The 20,044-nt window shown below is 41.9% G+C and overlaps 1 protein-coding gene across 1 annotated transcript in view; it reads left to right on the top strand.

Annotated features, from left to right (window-relative positions):
* Nucleotides 1-20,044, top strand: part of PGAP1 (post-GPI attachment to proteins inositol deacylase 1) — a 1,466,013-nt gene that overhangs the window by 17,054 nt on the left and 1,428,915 nt on the right. The gene's annotated exons all lie outside the window — the stretch shown is intronic.

Here is a 20,044-nt window from a genome sequence, read left to right as displayed (position 1 = left end):
TCCACACCTTAGTTATAGGGCAAGTTAGGCCTTGCACCATCCTGACATTTTAATAAAGCTTGTTAAAAATGGAGTTTGGTTGTCTTTGTCGTCTCTCTTGATACCATGCCTGACTCACAACAACCATGAATATATGCCCAATATCAACAAAGACTGGAACAAAGCACCCATGCACCATAGGCTTGAGCCAACACTAAGCAACCCTGCAATCAACCTAATTGGACTATTCAACCAAGAGAAAGAACACCCAATAACAGCCTCTGCTAAGAATCCCTCCCAGCAGAAACCCCCCAGCAATGGAAACCTGACAAACACACGAGCTGGAAAGCATGCAAGAATAGACAACAAGTGAATGAGGAAATTGGACAAACTACACTGCAGCCTACTCAACGTAAGATCCATGGCTAAGCACAAATCAGAAATATACGGCCTCCTATGTGCGGGGGGCACAGACGCATTATTCCTCACAGAAACTTGGCTATCAGATAACTACACGGCCATAGCACACAAAGCCATACCAAGCAATTTCAAACTAATACACGCCAACAGAGAAAACCGAAGAGGAGGCAAAAGAGCAATAGCACTCAAAGAGCACATCAGCGCCATATCACTCAGCTCAACCAAGATGGAATACTGCAAATCCCTCATCGTCAAGCTTAAACTCCATGACCAAGCTAATCTAGTATTCTTCCTTATCTACAGACCACCATCCTACAGCCTGAACTGTGCAGTGCAACTCACTGACGCCATTGCCAACCTTTCCGTGTACCATGACAACCTAATCGTCCTGGGGGACTTCAACAACTCTTTTGCAAGAGAGAACGAAACCACACCCAATTCACTGTGCATCCTCCTGGAAACACTTCACTTCAAGCCAATAGTAAATAGATCCACCCACAACGCTGGACACACCTTGGATGCAATCTTCTGCAGAGAAGGACTATGTGCATCTGCCCCACCAATACCAATGTTATGGAGTGACCACCACCTGATAGCTTTTTTTATCAAACTTCAAGCCTGAAAATGCAATTCTACACACCAACATGGAAAAGAACGCAGAAATACCTGGACATCCTAAACCGAACTGCTGGAATCGACTCAACCGAACACCGACGAGTTCAACAGACTGACCCCGGACTAGCCAGAAAAAACGCTCAACACCTGGATCACCAAGGCCTTGGAGCAGCTAGCACCCGCAAACACTCTTTAAAGCCCCAGCAAAAGAAATGCTTCACTGAAAAGCTGAGACAACAAAAAAAATTTATAATAAACTGGGACAAATATGGAGAAACCATTAACATCAACTGGATAAAATAACAGACCACTCAGAATACTATGCCACATGGATCCTCTCAGCAACTAACCCATAAAAGGAACTCTTCAAAATCATCAAAGAAATAAAAAACCCTCCATCCTGCAACAAAGGCGCCATCCCATCACAAACACTATGCAACAACATCACCAACCACCTTCGAACAAAAATAGAAACAATTCTACAGACCATTGAAGCAAGCCATCTAACTATAAAATCAACCACAGAACCACGTCCAACCAGTGAGCCACCAATCGCAACAAGACTTGCCAAATTCATACCAATAAACAAAGACGTTTTTTCCACACTAATAAAGGAGACTAACCTCGCCGGATCCCTTAGCGACCCTTACCCCTTGAGCATCTACAGAGAAATCCATATACACAAGACACCGGGATCACACTTCCGACTTATGATGATCCTATCACTGAACACAGAACGGTACTGAAATCATTCAAATTGGCGTACATCAAACCACTGATTAAAAACAAAATGGTAAGCACAGAAGACCCCAGCAACTACAGACCGATATCCAACCTGCTGTACCTGGCAAAAATATTAGAGAACCATGTATATAACATTCCACTCAACTACGTAGAAATTAACAGATTACTTAACCACTTGCAAGTCGACTTCGGACCCGGGAAAGGAACAGACTCGTCGCTCCTGTCAATATGGGACGACTTAAAAATAAATGCAGACAACAACACCCGATCTGCACTCATACTTCTAGGCATATCAGCAGCTTTCGAGACGATCAGACACACAACGCTAATTGTTAGACTTGAGGGATACAGTGTAAAAGACTCCGCCTTAAAATGGCGAAATCCTTCCTCACAAATCGGACAGAAAGAAACTACCTACGCCCTTTACATCAACGGCCAAAAAGTCTCCTGCAGAGTGCCTCAAGGCTCCAGCCTCTCCCTTCTCCTTTTCAAACTTTACATGTCCCCCTTTATTGAAAAAAATCCAGAATCATGGCCTGACCGCCTACAGCTAAGCAGACGATACACAACTGATCATCAAGAAACTAACAACTCAAGACCCGAGCGATAACCTCAACAAGTGTCTCACAGACATAGACCGCTGGATGACAACTAACAATTTCAAATTAAACCTGAACAAAATGGAAATAATGATCCCTCCCCCCAAAAGGACACCACAACCAACTCACTTTACTTTACTTTATTAATGTATACATCACACCAAATGACCCTGAGGCCTACAGGCGCAAAACAAACACAAACCAAGGGAGGTCCTGAAGAGGAATCCAAATATCATCTGGTCCGCCGTAAAATGATTAGGGGTACGGAGAAGTCCTATCTGAATAGCAGAGTCTTCAATTTCTTGCTGAAATTGCAAGAACGGTTCCGTGGTTTTCTCCTCTCTCAGCTCTGGTGGAATAGCATTACAAGCTTTAGGGACTACAGCAAAAAAGGTGCACTTATTGACCTGTGTGAGAGTTCATCTAGGCTCCTTGTATTGTTAGATCTAAGAGTTCTTATGTTGGATTTTTTCAGCTGTGCCTCAGTCAGGTATACTGGACTCAAGCTGACTAAGCATTTATGAGTGATTATGAGCAGATGAAAATCAATTCTGGCCTCAATTAGTAGCCAGTGGAGCTCATGTCTTGCCTCGGTTATATGGTCTCTGTCTCAGGCCGGCAATGACCCTAACAGCACTATTCTGCAAGGGAGTGATTCAGGTACTCTTAATTTCATCAGGAACATGGCTTTCCACAAAGGAAGTATTGACAAATTTGGATAGAATCCCTATCAGGGTGGGAGTGCATGCTTTGATAGTACTTTCAGGGCAAGTATCCCCTTTGCAATTTGTTGGTTTGAGTTTGCTGATAATAACCAGCATTTCAGCTTCCGCAACAGGTCGAAACTGGAACTGGAGCTCTGGATGTTTTTGTATTGGACTGTTTGACATCGGCTCCGATCGTTCCAGTGTTTTGTTCTTATCCTCAATTTTCTGCTTGATCCAACTTCCCCAACAGGGCTTCTTGAGTTGATGAGCACCATGCTACATCTTTAATTGGACCATCCAGTTTACAATGACATGGATCTTCAAGTTATTTCAGACCTTGAAGAGTTTTTTTAGACTCTTACTGAGAATTAGGGATTCTGGTGGCAAACATTGTTTTTTTGGTCTTGATAACGGCTTTGAATTCCTTGGAGGTCATGTTATAGGCCTCCATGTCCTTCATATCCTTGGATAGTTTCCATTTGTAGAAGCATTTATTTATTCTTTAGATTGATGCATTTATTTGTGCACCTTTCACATCTGTGTTTGAGCCATTAGTTAAAATTTGAGAATGTTTAGATTTGTATTTTATCTTGCGCCATATCGTATTAATTTTATCATTGCACTAGATTCTTGAAGGAGGCCATTGTATTCAGCTCCCCTTCTTGTAAATTGTATTTGCAGCTAACTGTAGCAACTCTACGTGCTTACTTTTTAGCAAATTGTATGTTTGAAAGCTGTCCGCCATCACACTAGCCGCTTAAGCCTTGGGAACCCAGCAAACTTGTAGTTCCTGGCTGTATTAATGTACACGTCAGGCGCGTGTGCGTAGGAGCCGGTTTGTTTGGGGTATATAAGTCGCCCCCTACCACGGACTTCATTGATACATTTATTTGTGCACCTTTTGCATCTGTGTTTGAGCCATTAGTTAAAATTTGAGAATTTTTAGATTTGTATTTTATCTTGCGCCGTATCATATTAATTTTATCATTGCACTAGATTTTGGAGGAGGCGGTTGTATTCAGCTCCCCTTCTTGTAAATTGTATTTGCAGCGAACTGTAGCAACTCTATGTGCTTACATTTTAGCAAATTGTGTGTTTGAAAGCTGTCCGGCATCACACTAGCCGCTTAAGCCTTGGGAACTACAATACCCAGCAAACCTGTAGTACCCGGATGTATTCACGTAGGAGCCGGTTTGTTCCGGTACGCTCTGGGAGACAGGGAGCAGGTAGACATCCTTTTGCAGGACCCGGTAAGTCTCAAGGGACACATCATGGGTATTGAAGATGTGCTAGCTGCAATTCAGACAGCACGGGAAAGATCAGTGGCTAATAGTCTGGCCTTCTCAGCTCAACATATGCAGAGAGGAGCTTCTTCCATGACGCACATCACCTCCCGAGGCGATCTCTAATCTCTGCCATCATAAGTCTTCTTTATAGAGCCATGGGGAGGATGAATCATAGAATAACCTCCAGGTGCCTATAATAGCAGACACCAACCCAAATGTCAGGGCTAATCAGGGTAGTGTTTGACCCAAAATATTCTCCTCCACATGTCCAGTAGTGATTTAAAGATCACAAGAAGGGGGATCGAATCATGGAGACTAAACCTAGCAAATTAACTCCTCTACCTCTCCCATTAGACTCTCCAATTACGCATATTAACGAGGAGAGGGGAACAATTTCTTCAAAGGAGGTACCGGTCTCAGACATAAGTCGGAGTTCGCGAGAGGGAAATTCGGCAGGGTCGCCCCTCTCTTGCAACCTGAAATGTATGTTGCTTAACACCAGATCATTAATAAAAAATGCTACAGATGTAGCTACCCACATTGAAGAGCGCAATCTTGATATTTGCACCCTCACGGAAACCTTGGGACATATGACTGCAGGTCCCTCATTAGCACTGACAATAGAGGAGAAGGAGAAGCTTTGATTATTAAATCCAGTCTGGGAAAGTAAGACCGAGGATTTCCCTGGAGTGGAATCTTTGCTGGTGAAAGTGGGTATTAGTGCAGAAACCACGCGTAACATCCTTCTTCTGTATAGGGCTCCGTCATCAGCTCCCATGTTTACATCACAGCTTTGTAATTATCTTTTAACCGTCCTTAAACCCATGATGAAACTTGTTTTTCTCTGAGATTTTAATCTGTGGTTAGGCAGTGACATGGATGCTACGGCATGGTCCCTAGATACTGCAATGGATGCGCTGGGCTTCTTACAGTCCATAAAAGAACCAACACATATAAAGGAACATACCCTGGACTGGGTCGCGACACACACTCTTAACTGTAACGGATGTGGCTGTCAGACCCCCTGTCCCCTAGTCCAACCATTTCTGTGTCCATTTTCAGAGTTGCATAAACTATTTTTCAAAAAGATGGGTTGAGCCCAAAGTTCTTGTCCCAGTAAGAAGTTCTAAGAAACTGACTCTGGAGAACCTCAGTTCCTGGGCTTTGCACCTTAACCTAGATATCTCAAATATGGGAGGGTTGGACGAGATATCAGATAAGCTTATTAATTCACTAAGTGTAGTCACCGAGAGGTTAGCTCCCCTCAAGATGGTCTACCAAAGGAAACACTTAAGTAACACCTGGTGTAATGATACCGTAGGTGAATTTAAGGCGAAAAAAATAAAACTGTTTATGCCTGATGCCAGAGCATAGATTGCAGAAGTCTAGACGATTATACAGAAGCAGCTATGATTTATAAACTAGCAACCATTCAAGCCAAAAATAGACTCTTTAAATTTCAGAATTGCTAGTGCAAGTTCTAACAGTAAAGAGGTCTTTAAAATACTAAAAGAGAAAGAACATCCTGAGGGCATGATACAAGATTCTATCCTTAAGGACGAAATATGGTGTACAAGAATTCAGGATGCCATGGCCAGTAAATTAGATAAGATAAAAGGATCCATCGAAGAGAAAAAAACTTATCATGAATATGAGGAACCATGATGCCCTCCCTTCTTCGTTACCCATCAAGGATAATAAGCCTCTGATGTTTTACTTTACCTATTTCAGAGGTAGAATTTGCAAAAATAATCGCACAACTTAAAGTTACAAGCTGTAAGTGGGACCGATATTCTGCTGTGATTATTAAGGAATGCTCCCCGGTACTTATATTGCCCATGCCAAAATTTGGGAATTCCTCCTTTTGAGCAGAATCGGCTACGCAATAATATAAAAAATGTATGGATTACCCCTTTACTGAAAAAGCCAAACCTCTGCTCTATGACTCCTACGAACTCCGACCCTCAGGGTCAGTCGTTTTTCAAAGAAACAAGCTGGGGGTAGATCTCTGTCTTCGGCTGGGGCCTCCCTCTGGAATAGCCTCCCTGCCACTCTAAAACTTGAGGAGAACCATCTCCGGTTCCGGAACCACCTCAAGACCTTCCTCTTTTCTTCTGCCTTCGCTCCCCCTCTCCCCTGCTGATCTGTTCTCTCTTGGCACTGTGCACCTGGCCACCCTCTGTCCTTTGGGCCCAGGTACCTGCTCACCCTGCCACCCTCCCGCACTGCCTCTGGGCCACCCCTTGCACTGGGTTCTGTATCTGTACCCATACAGCCCCCCCCCTTTTTCTTCCTGCACTTATCGGACCTACCCTGCCTGCTGCCTTAAACCTAGCACTTGCAAATTGCTGGCTGCTTTACCACTGTTTGTTGCCTTTATTATTTATTATTGTTATTTATCTGTTTCTCCTCTGCGTCGCACTTTCCACTTCTCCCTCCTTCCATGCACTTTTCCCCTCCCCCTCTTCCTTGCACTTGCGCGTTCTCAATATCACTGGGCCTAGTAAGATCGCTGTTTTGTTCTCCCCTGTTCCCCTCCCTTGCCTTGTCACGCTCTGAAACACTTGTGTACGGGCGCGATAGAAATGAAATGTCAATCAATCAATCAAACTACAGACCGATTACTAATACGTCTTTTTTGTTGAAGATACTGGCTAGAGTGGCGTACAATCAAATATCACATCACCTTAATAACTCCCAGATTCTTCACAAATTCCAGTCAGGTTTTCAGCAGGCCCATGAAACTGAGACTGCCTTGGTATCCTTAAAATCAAAGTTGCTCCAATCAACAGATGAATGCCAAATAGCCCTACTGATGATATTCGACCTTTCGGCAGCGTTTGACCTGGTGGATCATGCCATCTTGTCCACTAGGTTAAAGCACTCTGGACAAAAACCTTACCATGAAGGCTCAGGTAAACCGCTTGGTCTCCTCCTATTATTTAATTAAGCTGCTAAGGCATATCTGTCCACTTATATCCGAGGAGAATGCAGAGACCCTAGCTAGAACCATCATTGGCTCAAAATTGGACTATGGTTACTGCCTCATTGTAGGTATTGCACAAACGGACCTTCACCGGCTCCAGGTCATCCAGAATGGAGCGGTTAGAGCGGTGAAAGGACAGGGACGCAGGGATCAGATCTCAGATGCAAGACAGAGCCTACATTGGTTGCCAGTGCAAGCAAGAGTGCGCTTTAGGCTGATTCTTATCACCCATAAGTGCCTTAAAGGGCAAACGCCATCCTACCTAATGGAAGCAATTAAAAAGAAACAATATCGGATCTTTAAGATCTAACAACACAAGCATGTTAAATATTCCTCGATGCAAGTTAGCCCAAACTCACAATAGTTTGTTTCATATAGCAGCCCCGGCAGTTTGGAATGCCCTGCCGCCAGATATTAGAACTATTGAATCTACAAGAACCTTCTAGAAAAACTGAAGACCCTGCTTTTTTGCTAGTTCTCTCGGCATCTCTTTGGTATATCTGCGGTTACTTCTTTTGCCCTCAGGTTGGATAGGTATTGTTCTTTCGTCATGTGTGTTTTTTTTCTGTCTGCGCCTTTAAGCCTTAGGGTACCGGGTGCGCATTACAAATTCATAAACGTAAACAGACATTTTTGCTTTGAGCTCTTGCAGATGATCCTGCGAATAACCAAGTGTTCAATCTTTTAATCGGAACCAGCCTGGTTCAAAGTGGTGCGAGAGCATTAGTTGCTTTCCTGGTCGTCTCCTGGAGGACTTTCACAATGTCATCCACCAGATCAGCCTCTCAGCTACCGCTACTAGCGGCGAAAGCCCAACCTCAATTGCTGCTGGGGATAGTTTCCTCATATTTGTTGATGGTATCATAAATTATTTAACAGCCCTGATCCATATCTGCTGCTCACATAATATGTTCATCTGAACAAAAAAGTGATGTGACCAAGGACAAGGGCGTACCATCACATCATTAGTTTTGATATTGTGCGTGGCCAACCAATCCAACGTGTTAACCTTGATGTGGGTTGGTAACACAACAAGTTGGATAAAGGCTACGTTACTAGTAGATGTCTCCAGAGCTTTAGTTATCAGATCATCTTTACACCCCAACCATAAATTAACATCTCCCATTAACATAAGCTTAGTATTAGGTTTAAGTAACGGTAACAACATGTTACTAAGTTGGTGTGCAAAATCGTGCATAGTGGCTGGGGGTCTATAAACCAGAATCACGTTCATAGTAGTTTTGGGATCTGTCCTAATTTTTACATGGAGCGTCTCACATCCCTGTATATTAGGTGTGCCAACCTCCAAGACTTCTAAATCTGACTTTGAAATAATGGGCACTCCTCCCCCTTTTCCATTTAGTCTGTCTTGTCGAAACAAACAATATCCTGTGGATATGGTCAACGCAATAGAAGGTCCAGCAGCACTATATAGCGATGTTTCTGTCAAAGCGCATAGGTCTGTAGCATGTTTCATCAGGGATCTTGTATTCAGCAATACTATTTTTAGAGCTGTATTAGCAGCGTTTTTTCTACATATAAAAGATTCAGCTTTTACTTTCCCTGTGTCAGTCCTCCTTATTATCTACATCCTTGCAGGATGAAATAGCGTTCATCTCATTACACTGTGTGGAGTCAGTTATGTGAGTCAGACCACCTACAGTGTTTACCAGCTATCCCACTATGGCACCATCTATGATATTATGATATTAGATTCCAACATGGATTCTAGTAGAGTGCGCGATTCCTGCTGTAGAGGGGAATTATACTCTAAGCTATTCCTTCCAGCCATACATTCCTCCACATGTGCCTGGTTATTGTGTGCATATAAGAAAGCTTCCTCAGCTGTGTAGCATGCTAAAATGGCCCCTCTGTGAATTGAAGCCGCAATATTATGTTTATGGTTAATGCTGGGACACATGAATAACTTTGACCTGGAAGCGTTAATTCTATCAAGAGGGTGCATGATATTGTTCAACAGAGTGCCTGCTCTGTCGCCTCCCGACACCTCCCAGACCGGCTTGACGGCACGCCCTCCGGTATGTTCGGTGTTTCCCAAAATGTGCCATCTTTGTAATCACTCCTTTGCAGCACATTGCCCCTGGCTCCTCTACAATCCTCTGCCCTGCTGATGGGAGATTGTGGCCTCCTGGGCTTCTGTACAATACTTGTATCGAAGAGCAGCCCAACATCATATCGATCTCCAGCCTAGTGTGTGCTGTATTTGAGTCCCCGAACACCCACTCATTCGCGACCACTAGCTTTGATGCCTAGTAGTGCTTGTGTATGTCCAGCACCCCCAGTCCACCCTCTCACACCACATTTTTCAAGTATCTTAGCGCGATCCGAGTGATACCCTGTCCCCACAAGATCAATCGCAATATGGAATCAATTCTGGCAAATATGACTTTGGTCACTATTTCCCAGGTATTCTGTAATACGTAAAGTAGTCTAGGGAGCGATATCATTTTTAATAGGTTGGCTCTCCCTATGAGCATCCAGGGGCAGGGTCGCCCAGTGCTTTGAAGCCTCTGCAGGACCGGTTCCAGATTATTTTGCAGGAATAAGTGTTCCTCCATTTGTATTTTTATCCCCAGATATATGTGAATGGCCCTACAGTAATATGTAGACGCCGTCCATCTGGAATTTCTTCCCCCTTTTCTTTCGCTGGTACGTATAGCAATTTGTTCCAGTTAACCCTGATGCCGCAGTAGTTCCCAAATTCCTGGATGGTAGCAATGGCTCAGGGGCCGGACAGCTTTGACTCACAGAGGAATATGAACAAGTAATCCGCATACATAGAGATGCAATACTCCCAGTCCTCAGGCAAGACAAAACCTATTTGGTGCTGGTCCGCTTCAGTCCTTTCCGCAAGCGGTTCTAATGCAATTAGGAACAGCAGTGGGGCAATGGGCACCCCTGCCTTGTGCCCCTCGGAAGTTGGTAGCTACTGGATGAATAGCCGTTCTCCCTAATTTCCTAATGTCGTTTTTGACTGGCTAAATGACAGAGATCAAAATCTTCTTTTTTCGCTCTCCTCTGATATGTAAAGGTTGGCCTTTTTGGATCTACTTCTAGTCAAAAGGGACAGAAAACTGTATACTCGGTTATATAGGACCACTATAATAACAATAGCCATCTGAATTATAACTGCTTTCAACCTCTAAAATGAAAGATAAATTTACCTTCAGGGCAATTTCTTTGAGTAAAATGTATTTTGTTCATTTAAAGATTACTTTCATTATCATGCCAACGATTTGCATAAAGGACTCCTTGAACGAGGATACCCACAGGGAAGATTTTCAAGTTGTATACTACAAGCTGGCCATAAAGTCACTTGCCACCTCAAAACAACACATACACAAAGTAAACCATTTTTTACTCGCCAAGAGTCAACTAGCACTAGCCAGTGGCTAGTAGTGGGTGCACATTTTGAGCCTTGCCTACAGAAAATCATGAAATAAGACAAAAAGCAGCATATTTAGATTGGAAGAATGTCCAGTATTGTGAGACGCTAGTCTGTGTTGCCGCATTCAGTCAGATTCAGTCATATTTTTAGAAACACGCTTGGGCCTTTAACTTGGGCTGCCGGCCATTACCATCCGTTCCAGCCCCTCGAACGGGTTGTTAACACCATAGTGTATGATGTTCTGTGAGTTTGACCAATCTACAAGAGGGCAACACAAATATGGTAACTGTGTTGCCTGTCAATTTACTAGAACAATCAAAGAATTTGAATATAAAGATCCTAAATGGATTCTCAGTAGTCATGCTAACTGCACAAGTTCAAATGTGATTTATATTATGTGATGCCCCTGCAATTATTTAATTATTTATATGTGGGTAAAACAACAAAACAGATAGAACTGAGGATTTACAAACATAAATCCTACATACGTAATCGTTGCAGACAAACCACTAGTTAATCAGTACCAGAAATGTAAACACAATGACAAGGATTCTGAATGCTTTATGATACAACCGGTGAACGTACGCTCAAGGGGAGAGATGATTTACACCATAGTTTTAGAAAGTTGGAACCAAAATGTATATATCTCCTCGAAACTGTGACTAAAGGCTTGAATATTTGCATTGAATGGAATCATTTACTTTTCTTAGATCTGATAAGTGAAAAGTGTGTCAGATTATAATTACAAGATAACATTAAAAAATAAGTGTATGTATGCCTGGTTATCATTGCATCTTGTCATTTTGAAAAGCATGTTCACACACAAGAATATGCTGCAAAATATTTTGTAATCAACATGTGCTTCAAAGCAGAGGGGTCATCTTGATGTGTTTTAAATCATATGTTACCAATCATATATTGGAGATAACTGATGAATTGCCATATGGACCATCTTAGCTGCAATTGCATCCAATGAAATTAACAAACCGTGACACCTTTTTGTACCGGATTCAAATAAGATGGACTGTCAGTAACAATGAACAACCCTTTGGTGAGGATGATCCAAATGCATTGTTTAGTTGAAATGCATGGTTAAAAACAACTGTATTTTTTGGGGGCGCAGCTTAGCATTAAAGTCTCTGGATGGTGTTGGGACATTTTTCCTAACAATATGGTTCCGGCACAGATTCAATTCAACATTCTGGTTGATAGAGAACATGAGGAGGATGAAATAGCTCGCTGAGTGCATGCCTGTTTTTGAACTGCTGCACTACTGAGTGGATTTCCAGCATGTTCATACATGTAGGATGTGTCTAATTAGCTTGCTTGGGCAGGCACTTTAAAGTGTTTTGTACCACAGAGCTAAGGGACTACTTCAAAATATTAGCCCTTATTAAGATGACTTTTGCCAAAGTGGCTTGATATGTAAAGATGCCATTATAAAGTAATTACCTATAAGGGTTATCAGTTGGTTTTTTTAAGGAAATTACTCTGTTGTAATTTACTTAAACACCATAACATTATTTTTTAATGGGGTTTCCCTCCATATCCCGATACCTTCTAACCCTCAAATCACATATAAATATTTACTTCCCCACAAAGTAAGGCCGTCAAACAAAAATACAACTGGGTCATTTACTTCTACAAAAAGCACACATTTTTTAATTTTTTTAAAATTTATTTAAGATATATGGTTATACAGTTGACAACCTTTTATCAAGTTAAAAAATTTGAAATCTGTTTATCAGGTTTTGATTAGCTCTTAAAGTTCAGGGCACAGTTCTTCATGCGTTGATAGCTGCTTCTGTATAGCGATGGAAAATTTGACTACAGCTAGTGATGCTGATGTTTTTTCACCACATTGAAGCATTTTCCACCATAGTTCTTTTGATTTGTGTCCGTACTTGTTAATGATGGGAATCATGAAGATGGCCCTTTGTGACGATAGAGCCAGACAGATCATAATCAAGTGATACAGATTCTCAAATGACTCAAGGTTCTGGCAAAGTCTGCAATTCAGAGGAGTATTGTGATTTCGTGGCCAAGTGGTTTCTCTTGTTTTAATTAAGTTGAGCCGCAATCTAAAAAATTGATCTCTGAAATACCAATGAGGAAACAATTTTAGATAACTTGGTAAGGAATTTGGTTTTTTGCTGTCCTCCCAGGGTTTCCCATAGGTTTTACATGTTAACCATTCCCTTTCAGTTCTGAACCAATCACAGGAGTACAGTTTCTTTTTTTTTTTTACTTTGTCCGGATTGTTATCAAAGTATCCAGTTGTTCTCCTATAATATCAAGTAAAATTCGACGTTCTGTTTGCCATGCAATCAGTGTTGGATCAAGTTCTTCCATGAGCGCTTTTTTAAGGCATTTGAACCCACCTTTAGGGTTTTCCTCCTTGCATTTTCTGTAGAATGAGAGCATCTTCCATTCTACAGTTTGGGAAGGCGAAGCATGTTTTTCCAAAAGTGGCCTTCTAGAACTGCCCAATTTTTGGTGTTAAAGTTGAAGGATGTTTCGGCACCATAGGTGAGAATCAGAATCACCTTAGCTTTATAGAATTTGATTAGTGGAATTAAACTGAAGCCACAGTATTGTTTCAAAATGATTTTTCCTAAACCTGTCAGGTTCATTACTTTCTTTCTTAGTGTTTGGAGCCGTGCGGCATCGATCTTACTTGTATTGACACAAACTCCTAAGTATTGAAAGGATTGAACTACAGGGATTTCTGTTCCCAGTAGTGACCAGTGCATTGTTTTTGTTCGCAACTGGCTCTTTTCGACACCAAAAGGTAGTATGACCGATTTTTACGGGTTGATTGTGAGTCTGTTGGTTTCCATATACTGTTGTAAGGCATTTAATTGTCTTTGAAGACCAATTGGGGTCTGGTCTATGAGGACCACATCGTCAGCATAGACTAGGCGACTGACTTGGATGTTTGCTATTGAGGGAGGAAAACATCTTGTTATTAGCTGCAGAATCTATGTCGGAGATGAAGAAGTTAAATATTTCAGAGGCCATCGGGCAGCCTTGCTTGACGCCTTTATTGGTTGGAATTGGCTCGGTTAATAAGCCTGTTTTGTTCAGCCGGACTCGAAGAGTAGTATGATGGTGAAATTCTTTAATGGGGTCTATGATTGAAGCAGGACAACCCCATTTTTCTAGTTTAGTCTATAGCTTTGGGCGTGAGATGCTGTCAAACGCTTGGGTTAGATCAATAAAGGCTATGTACATTTTCAAGTCTTTTCTTCTCTTTGTGCGGCTTTTCAGCAGGTTTAGAATGAATATGTTAAGGGATGCCCCAATGCCTCTAACAAAACCTGATTGCCATGGATCAAAATGGCCAGATGATGTTGCCCAGTCTCGCAATGCTCGAAGTACGAGTGTACCAAATACTTTGCCCATGGAATCTAGCAGCGCTATGGGGCGATTCGGCTGGAATTTGTTGATTGCCCTTTTTATGAATGGGTATAATTATCACTTCTTTCCATGAGATTGGAATCTTTTGAGTTGATGTAATGTAATCGAACAGAATTGACAAAAGTTTCACCCATTCGTATGGATTTTCTTTAAGGGCAGCATTGCTTATTCCATCAGGGCCATGTGCATTAGATTTTGACAACTTCATGATGACATTCTCGATGGCATTCACTGAAGTATCTATTGAATGCCATTTCTCGTTGTCTTGTGAAAATGACATGTCATCCTGTTCTTGATTAAACAGTGCCTTAAAATGGGAGGTCCAGGCGGCAGAGTGGATTGGCGTTGTTGTCAAGGAGTTTTGATCAGTCTGTAAATGATTTATCTGTCTCCACATGTCTGCAGTGTTCGATGACTTGATGATACGTAGCATTTTCTCTGCGTCATTGCGATCCAGTGTCTTTATGTAGCGCTGTAGCCAATTCCGATATTGCTTCCGTAGTTGTTTTCTTTTACTTGTGGCTAGTGAGGAGTTATCTCGTTGTAAAGTGTTTAGGCTTTTCCTCAAAGTTTTTTTTGGAGGATGACTTGATGGTCAAAGGAGTGCCGGTGTGCAATGGGGTTCAAATGGGAAGATTTAGGTTTTATCTCGTATGTTTTGAACAAACTCAGGTAGTTCAAAGGTTCTGTCTCTCTTGTTGAAAACAGATGGTTTACAAGAGTGGTTGAATTTTCAGTCAGAGAGGGAAGTTTGATGGACGGAATTTTAATTCGATTTTTTTTCCATATTGACTTCAACCAACTTCATGTGAATGTTGTATTATTTTGGATTGGTAGTAATTTAGCTGAAAGCAAGTTGTGATCACTAATGTCCATTTGTATAACCACCATTTTATTTTCTGCCGAGATCAGTTCCGATGAAATGTAAATGTAGTCTATGATATGACCACCATTGCCATGTTTTCTAGTGATATTAGCTGGGGTATCTCCAGTGGTGTTGCCGTTGAGTAAGTTCAATTTATACCTATTCATGATGATGTTCCACTGGTATCCTCTCTTTTTTGCTGGTGTTAGTGCAAAGCTGTTATTGTTAAGAGGCCTCTAGATTCATCCCAACATTTCACAGATGATAAACCATGGATCCACCCATTTTTGTTTACAGTGCACTAGCCATTTTTCAATTTGGTCTGGAAAACTTCATACTTGCAACAAATGCTGGGTTTCAATAAAGGTTAACAATTATGAGCGTCTTCCTTGTTTGTTGGTTAACAATTTTAATGGATCCTACTATGATTTGGATTAAGGAGGTTGGCATGATTTCTTTTGTTATTAAAAAGTCGAGTTGGTTGTTAATAAGGATAAGTAGGCCTGACGTTGGTCTACCAGTATCCCCTTTGATTGCTGGATTGAGATGGCTTGAGTAGCCTTCGACTATGGGTGGAGTACACATCCAGGTCTCTTGGAAACAAAAAATATCATGCGTTTTGATTTGATTGGTTCCTTCCTGGAACAAATCACTGACGCCCCTTGTGTTCCATGATGCTATTGTGAGGGGCATTGGTGCTGATGGGAGCCCGTCCTATGGCATCTTGATTTTGTCAGCCACTAGTGCCATAAGCCATTTCCAGTTCTCTTCTGTGCCAGCCACTAGGGGTCTTGATTCATGTTTGTTAGAAGATCTTTCTTGGCTATGGCCATTCCTTGGTTGTGGTGAAGCAGATTTCCTGCACCTGTAGGAGTTTCTGCGCTGATGTATATTGTCTCTTTCAGACCTATAACGGTCCGAGTAATGAGACAGATTTTCTTGCTAGTCATTTTTATAATTGCGCCGCTCATAAGTGTCAATGGGGCTATTCCTTCTTCCATGATTTTTTGCAGACCATTTGTTGGAACGCCCTTGAACGGCTTTTGGTTCAGGTGATTGATTCCTCTTCGAGGAGGAGTGGCTGTTTTTCGATGGACCAGCTACTATTCTTGACTCGGTGAGATCAAAACCTAGTGATCATAGTTGTGATAATTCCTGTTTAAGGATTGTGTGATAAGAGGGGTCATCGGATAGATGAGCACTCGGTCCAGTGTTTTTTCTTCTGGAAATTCGACTCTTGCTATGTCATTGGATGTTAATGAGCGAAGAGATGGAACATGATGTAATAGTCTAATGACATTTGCTTGATTCATGATCAGCCCATCATCTTCAGTCTTCATTCTTTAGAGTAAAAGTCCATCTTCAAAAGGATTGAGATTTGAACCAAGTTTTCCTAATTTATGAACCGCTTGATTTGTCGAGCGAGGTGGTAATTTTAAGGGTGAAATCTGGTAATTGTCTTCACTTGGTTCCTCCCCAGAGTGATTCGGCGTATTATTATGTTTGTTGGGGGCAGGATTTGAATCCTTCTCTGTATCTGTAGTGTTTCTTGATTCCTTATTCAGAGGTTTCTCTTTTTGTATATTAGCAGCCAACTTCTCCGCTTTTGAGGTCTTTTGAGTTGGTAAATTTATATATTCACGTTTCCCACATGCCTCAATAGCTATAGAATTTGACCTGGGCTATTCTATCTGCAGGCGGGGTGGCCCTTTGGGAACTCTTTTCGGATCAGGATTGATGTTCGGATTCGGTGGGCTATCATCTATATTTGTTTGGACTGTAGAGGCACTCACATTAAGTTCTTCTTCCTCTTCAAGATCAGCACCTGACTGGTGCTATTGTCCTAAGAATAGGCTGACAGGTTCATCATGTCAATTGATGAAGTGTCAATTTCGTTGACAGTTTCTTCCAGCACACTGATGTTTTCCATGTCTGTAATTTGACGAGGTAATTCCTGAAGACTTGGATGCTTACCAATTATATCCTAAATTGGTGAAGGGTCATCACTGATTTCCTCTATTTCAGAACTCTTTTCTATTTTTATTGGTTGTGACTGTTTTGCTTGTCGATTTGTTTTGTGCAGTTGTCATGCTTGTTATGTGTGGATCCGACATGAATTATTTTTGACTGTGTTTTTATCTTTGTAATTGGCTGTGTTATTTTGGTGATTGACTCCTGAACCACCCTCTTTTGTTTGCTTTGCTTTCGCGAGTCTGTTAAGTCAGTTTCTGACAATATCTTGATCGGTAATTGTACCTTTAGTTGTTGTTTAACGGGCACTTGCTTTTGGTCGGGCACTTTGGTTTTGCCATTTGATTTGCTTTCAGATGTTTTGGCCATTGGTTTCAGATTAGATGACTTTGCTCCTTTGACAAAAATAGGACATTTTTGCTGTGGCAAATTGTCACATGAAATGTGCGCTGAGCCTGTGCCAGCTACTTGAGCTGCGCTCGTTATGATTGCCATGTCATGCCTTCCGTCATTGTTGGGCATATTATCGGTTTCTGGAGAGGGGGTCGAGCCACTGGGCATGGGAACAGGGTTTTTCTGGAGCTGCATGGTCCCTGCTGGGTGTTGATCTAAAGTTTCGAATGGATCCATTGGGTGGTGGCTGGTTTTGTTAACACTGGATTCTACGTCGATTGACTCGAAGCGTCTGGATAGCCGTCGGTTTTCCTTTTCTTTGATGAGTGGATCAAGAATGGAGTGGAGAAGAGTTGCGACTTTCGATTGGCTCATATCAAGATCCTTTTGAATAGCTGTAATGAAGGATTCAACGAATATAATTTTTGAGGTCATCATGGCGATAACCGTCGTCTGGTCTTTCAGTTGGTCTGCTATTTGTTTGTATAACTTCATAAATGGAGCCATAACAGCAGACATGGTTGTTATTATGGTGAAGTTGTTTTCCAAAGTTGCCTCTAAGGGCAGTTTGTCCTGGATATCTTTTTCCGGTGTACTGATGGTTTGTGTGGTTTTGTCTTGAAGACTCACTTTGGGTTCTTCTGGCTCGATTGAGACCTGATTTGAGGCATCCCGTAGTGAGATGTTTAGTTTTTCGGAAGAGCCCTCTTGCAAGGGTACAGTTGCATAAGGAGATGGTTTCCGTGGTTTTGAGTTGAATCCAAAAATATTTGAGCACTGTAAGTGCGTTGTGCCGATGGCACCCACAGGCCTGTCTTCAAATCGGCGTTCTAATGCTTCCAATTTTAAAGCGGAATCTAAAAGTTAAGTTGTTGATCTGAAACTTCTGAATCACCTGATGGTGATGCATGCAAACCAGTGGTGTAGGGGCGTTTATGACTTTGGCGCCCATGCTCATGGCTTCCAGTATGCCATATACATTTTTCCGGAAGATGGTAAGGCATGGACAGCTGTTTTCTGGGAAAGAGATAGCGTTGCTTAGTCTTTCCAACTCCTAGCATTGAAACATTAAGGCACCTTTGACATTCCTTTTGGTGTGGCATCGTGTCGAAATCAAATGTCCGGTGATTATTGCTAAAGACAGCAACAATTCGCTTGATTCTGGTGCTACGGCGGGGGCGGATAGTTTATTTTGCATAAAGTTCCTGTTCGCCATATTAACCTAAATGTTGCCGGAGCTCGGGGCTGATTCAGTTGCTGAATTTGTGAGTGTATGTAGGGATAGATCGTTCGTACAGTTAGGAGACAAGGATTTGAAAGATTGTGAGAGAACAGTCGGCTGCGCAGTCATGAGCTGTGAGGTGGTTTGAGCCGCAATGATTATATGTAAATTGTTCAGCGGACAATTTTGACTCTAGATTACAAGCATCACTCACCCTCCTTGTCTCTCCCGTGTCACCAGCAATGAAAGAAACCTTTGTAGTTGCTTCTATCGGGTCGGAATCCGGCATGTTGTTCATGACAAACTCAAAGGTGCGTGGGAAGTGTTTTGAAAGGTGTAGCTCCTCCTCCAAAGACAGAGTAGATAGACTCTGTGAAATGTTCTCCTTGCAACGAGAAAAGCAGCAGTCTGTAGTTGTGGCCACACTCGGCCAAACACTCCGCCACGCTCCGCTTGTGGCGAGTGTTTTGAAAGGTGTAGCTCCTCCTCCAAAGACAAAGTAGTTAGACTGTGTGAAACGTTCTCCTTGCAACGAGAAAAGCAGCAGTCTGCAGTTGTGGCCACACTCGGCCAAACACTCCAAGCCTAGATTATCACGCTTGCACAATACGCACAAAACGTGCTGCTAAAGGGGTATGCGGCACACCCCCTGCGTGACTGCGTCAACTGCTTCACTGGATTTTTCTTGCTGGGACACAGGTGGTTAGGTTGACACACTGATGCTTGGAGCGATGCGTCGGCAAGTCCTACTACAGAATAAAGATTTTTTATGGTGCCACTGCTACTGGGGACTTTGCTGTCCTAGATGGGATAATAGAGGCAATTTGTGTTCCTGCCCGTACACATCATGGAAGCACACATTTAAAAGGGTTAAAATAAGTTCAATGTTTAATTGGCTAGAATAAGTAATTCAAGGCCTAGATTTTAATTTGGTTTAGTTCGAATAGGGTGCACACTTCCAGTTGTTCTATTGCTACTCGTATTCTGAAAAAAATGAATCAAACTTTGAGAAATGTACAACTTCATGAAGTAGATGACACATTGGGCCTGATTCAGATTCATGGAAGTGTTTTATAATGGCACAGTCCCATAGGAAAAAGTTCCATGAATCTGGCCCATTATTTATTTGTGTTACTTTTAATGATTCAGTTTGCACTCAAATCAAGATCAATGTATTTTATTTACAGAATGCTGTTAAGTGGTTAAATAGTGAAGCAATCTATGTTACATGGATATACATTAATTGTTGGCAAATAAATTTGTCCTGATGAGGGCCGCTTTGGTAAAAGGAGCAACAAGGAGTTTAGCGCTTAGAGGGCGAAACAATTTGTGTCAACATTTTATGTCTAAACAATCGTTTGTAAAAATGTATATCCTTATAAGTTCTTTTGAATGGAAACAATTTGCCCTCAAATAGTTGTACTGCAT

Source organism: Ambystoma mexicanum, chromosome 9 (assembly GCF_040938575.1).
Source record: "Ambystoma mexicanum isolate Mex_15411 chromosome 9, UKY_AmexF1_1, whole genome shotgun sequence".
Classification (NCBI taxonomy): Eukaryota; Metazoa; Chordata; class Amphibia; order Caudata; family Ambystomatidae; genus Ambystoma; species Ambystoma mexicanum.
The sequence above is the reverse complement of the archived record's forward strand: the minus strand, read 5'-3'. Positions and strand labels throughout refer to the sequence as shown.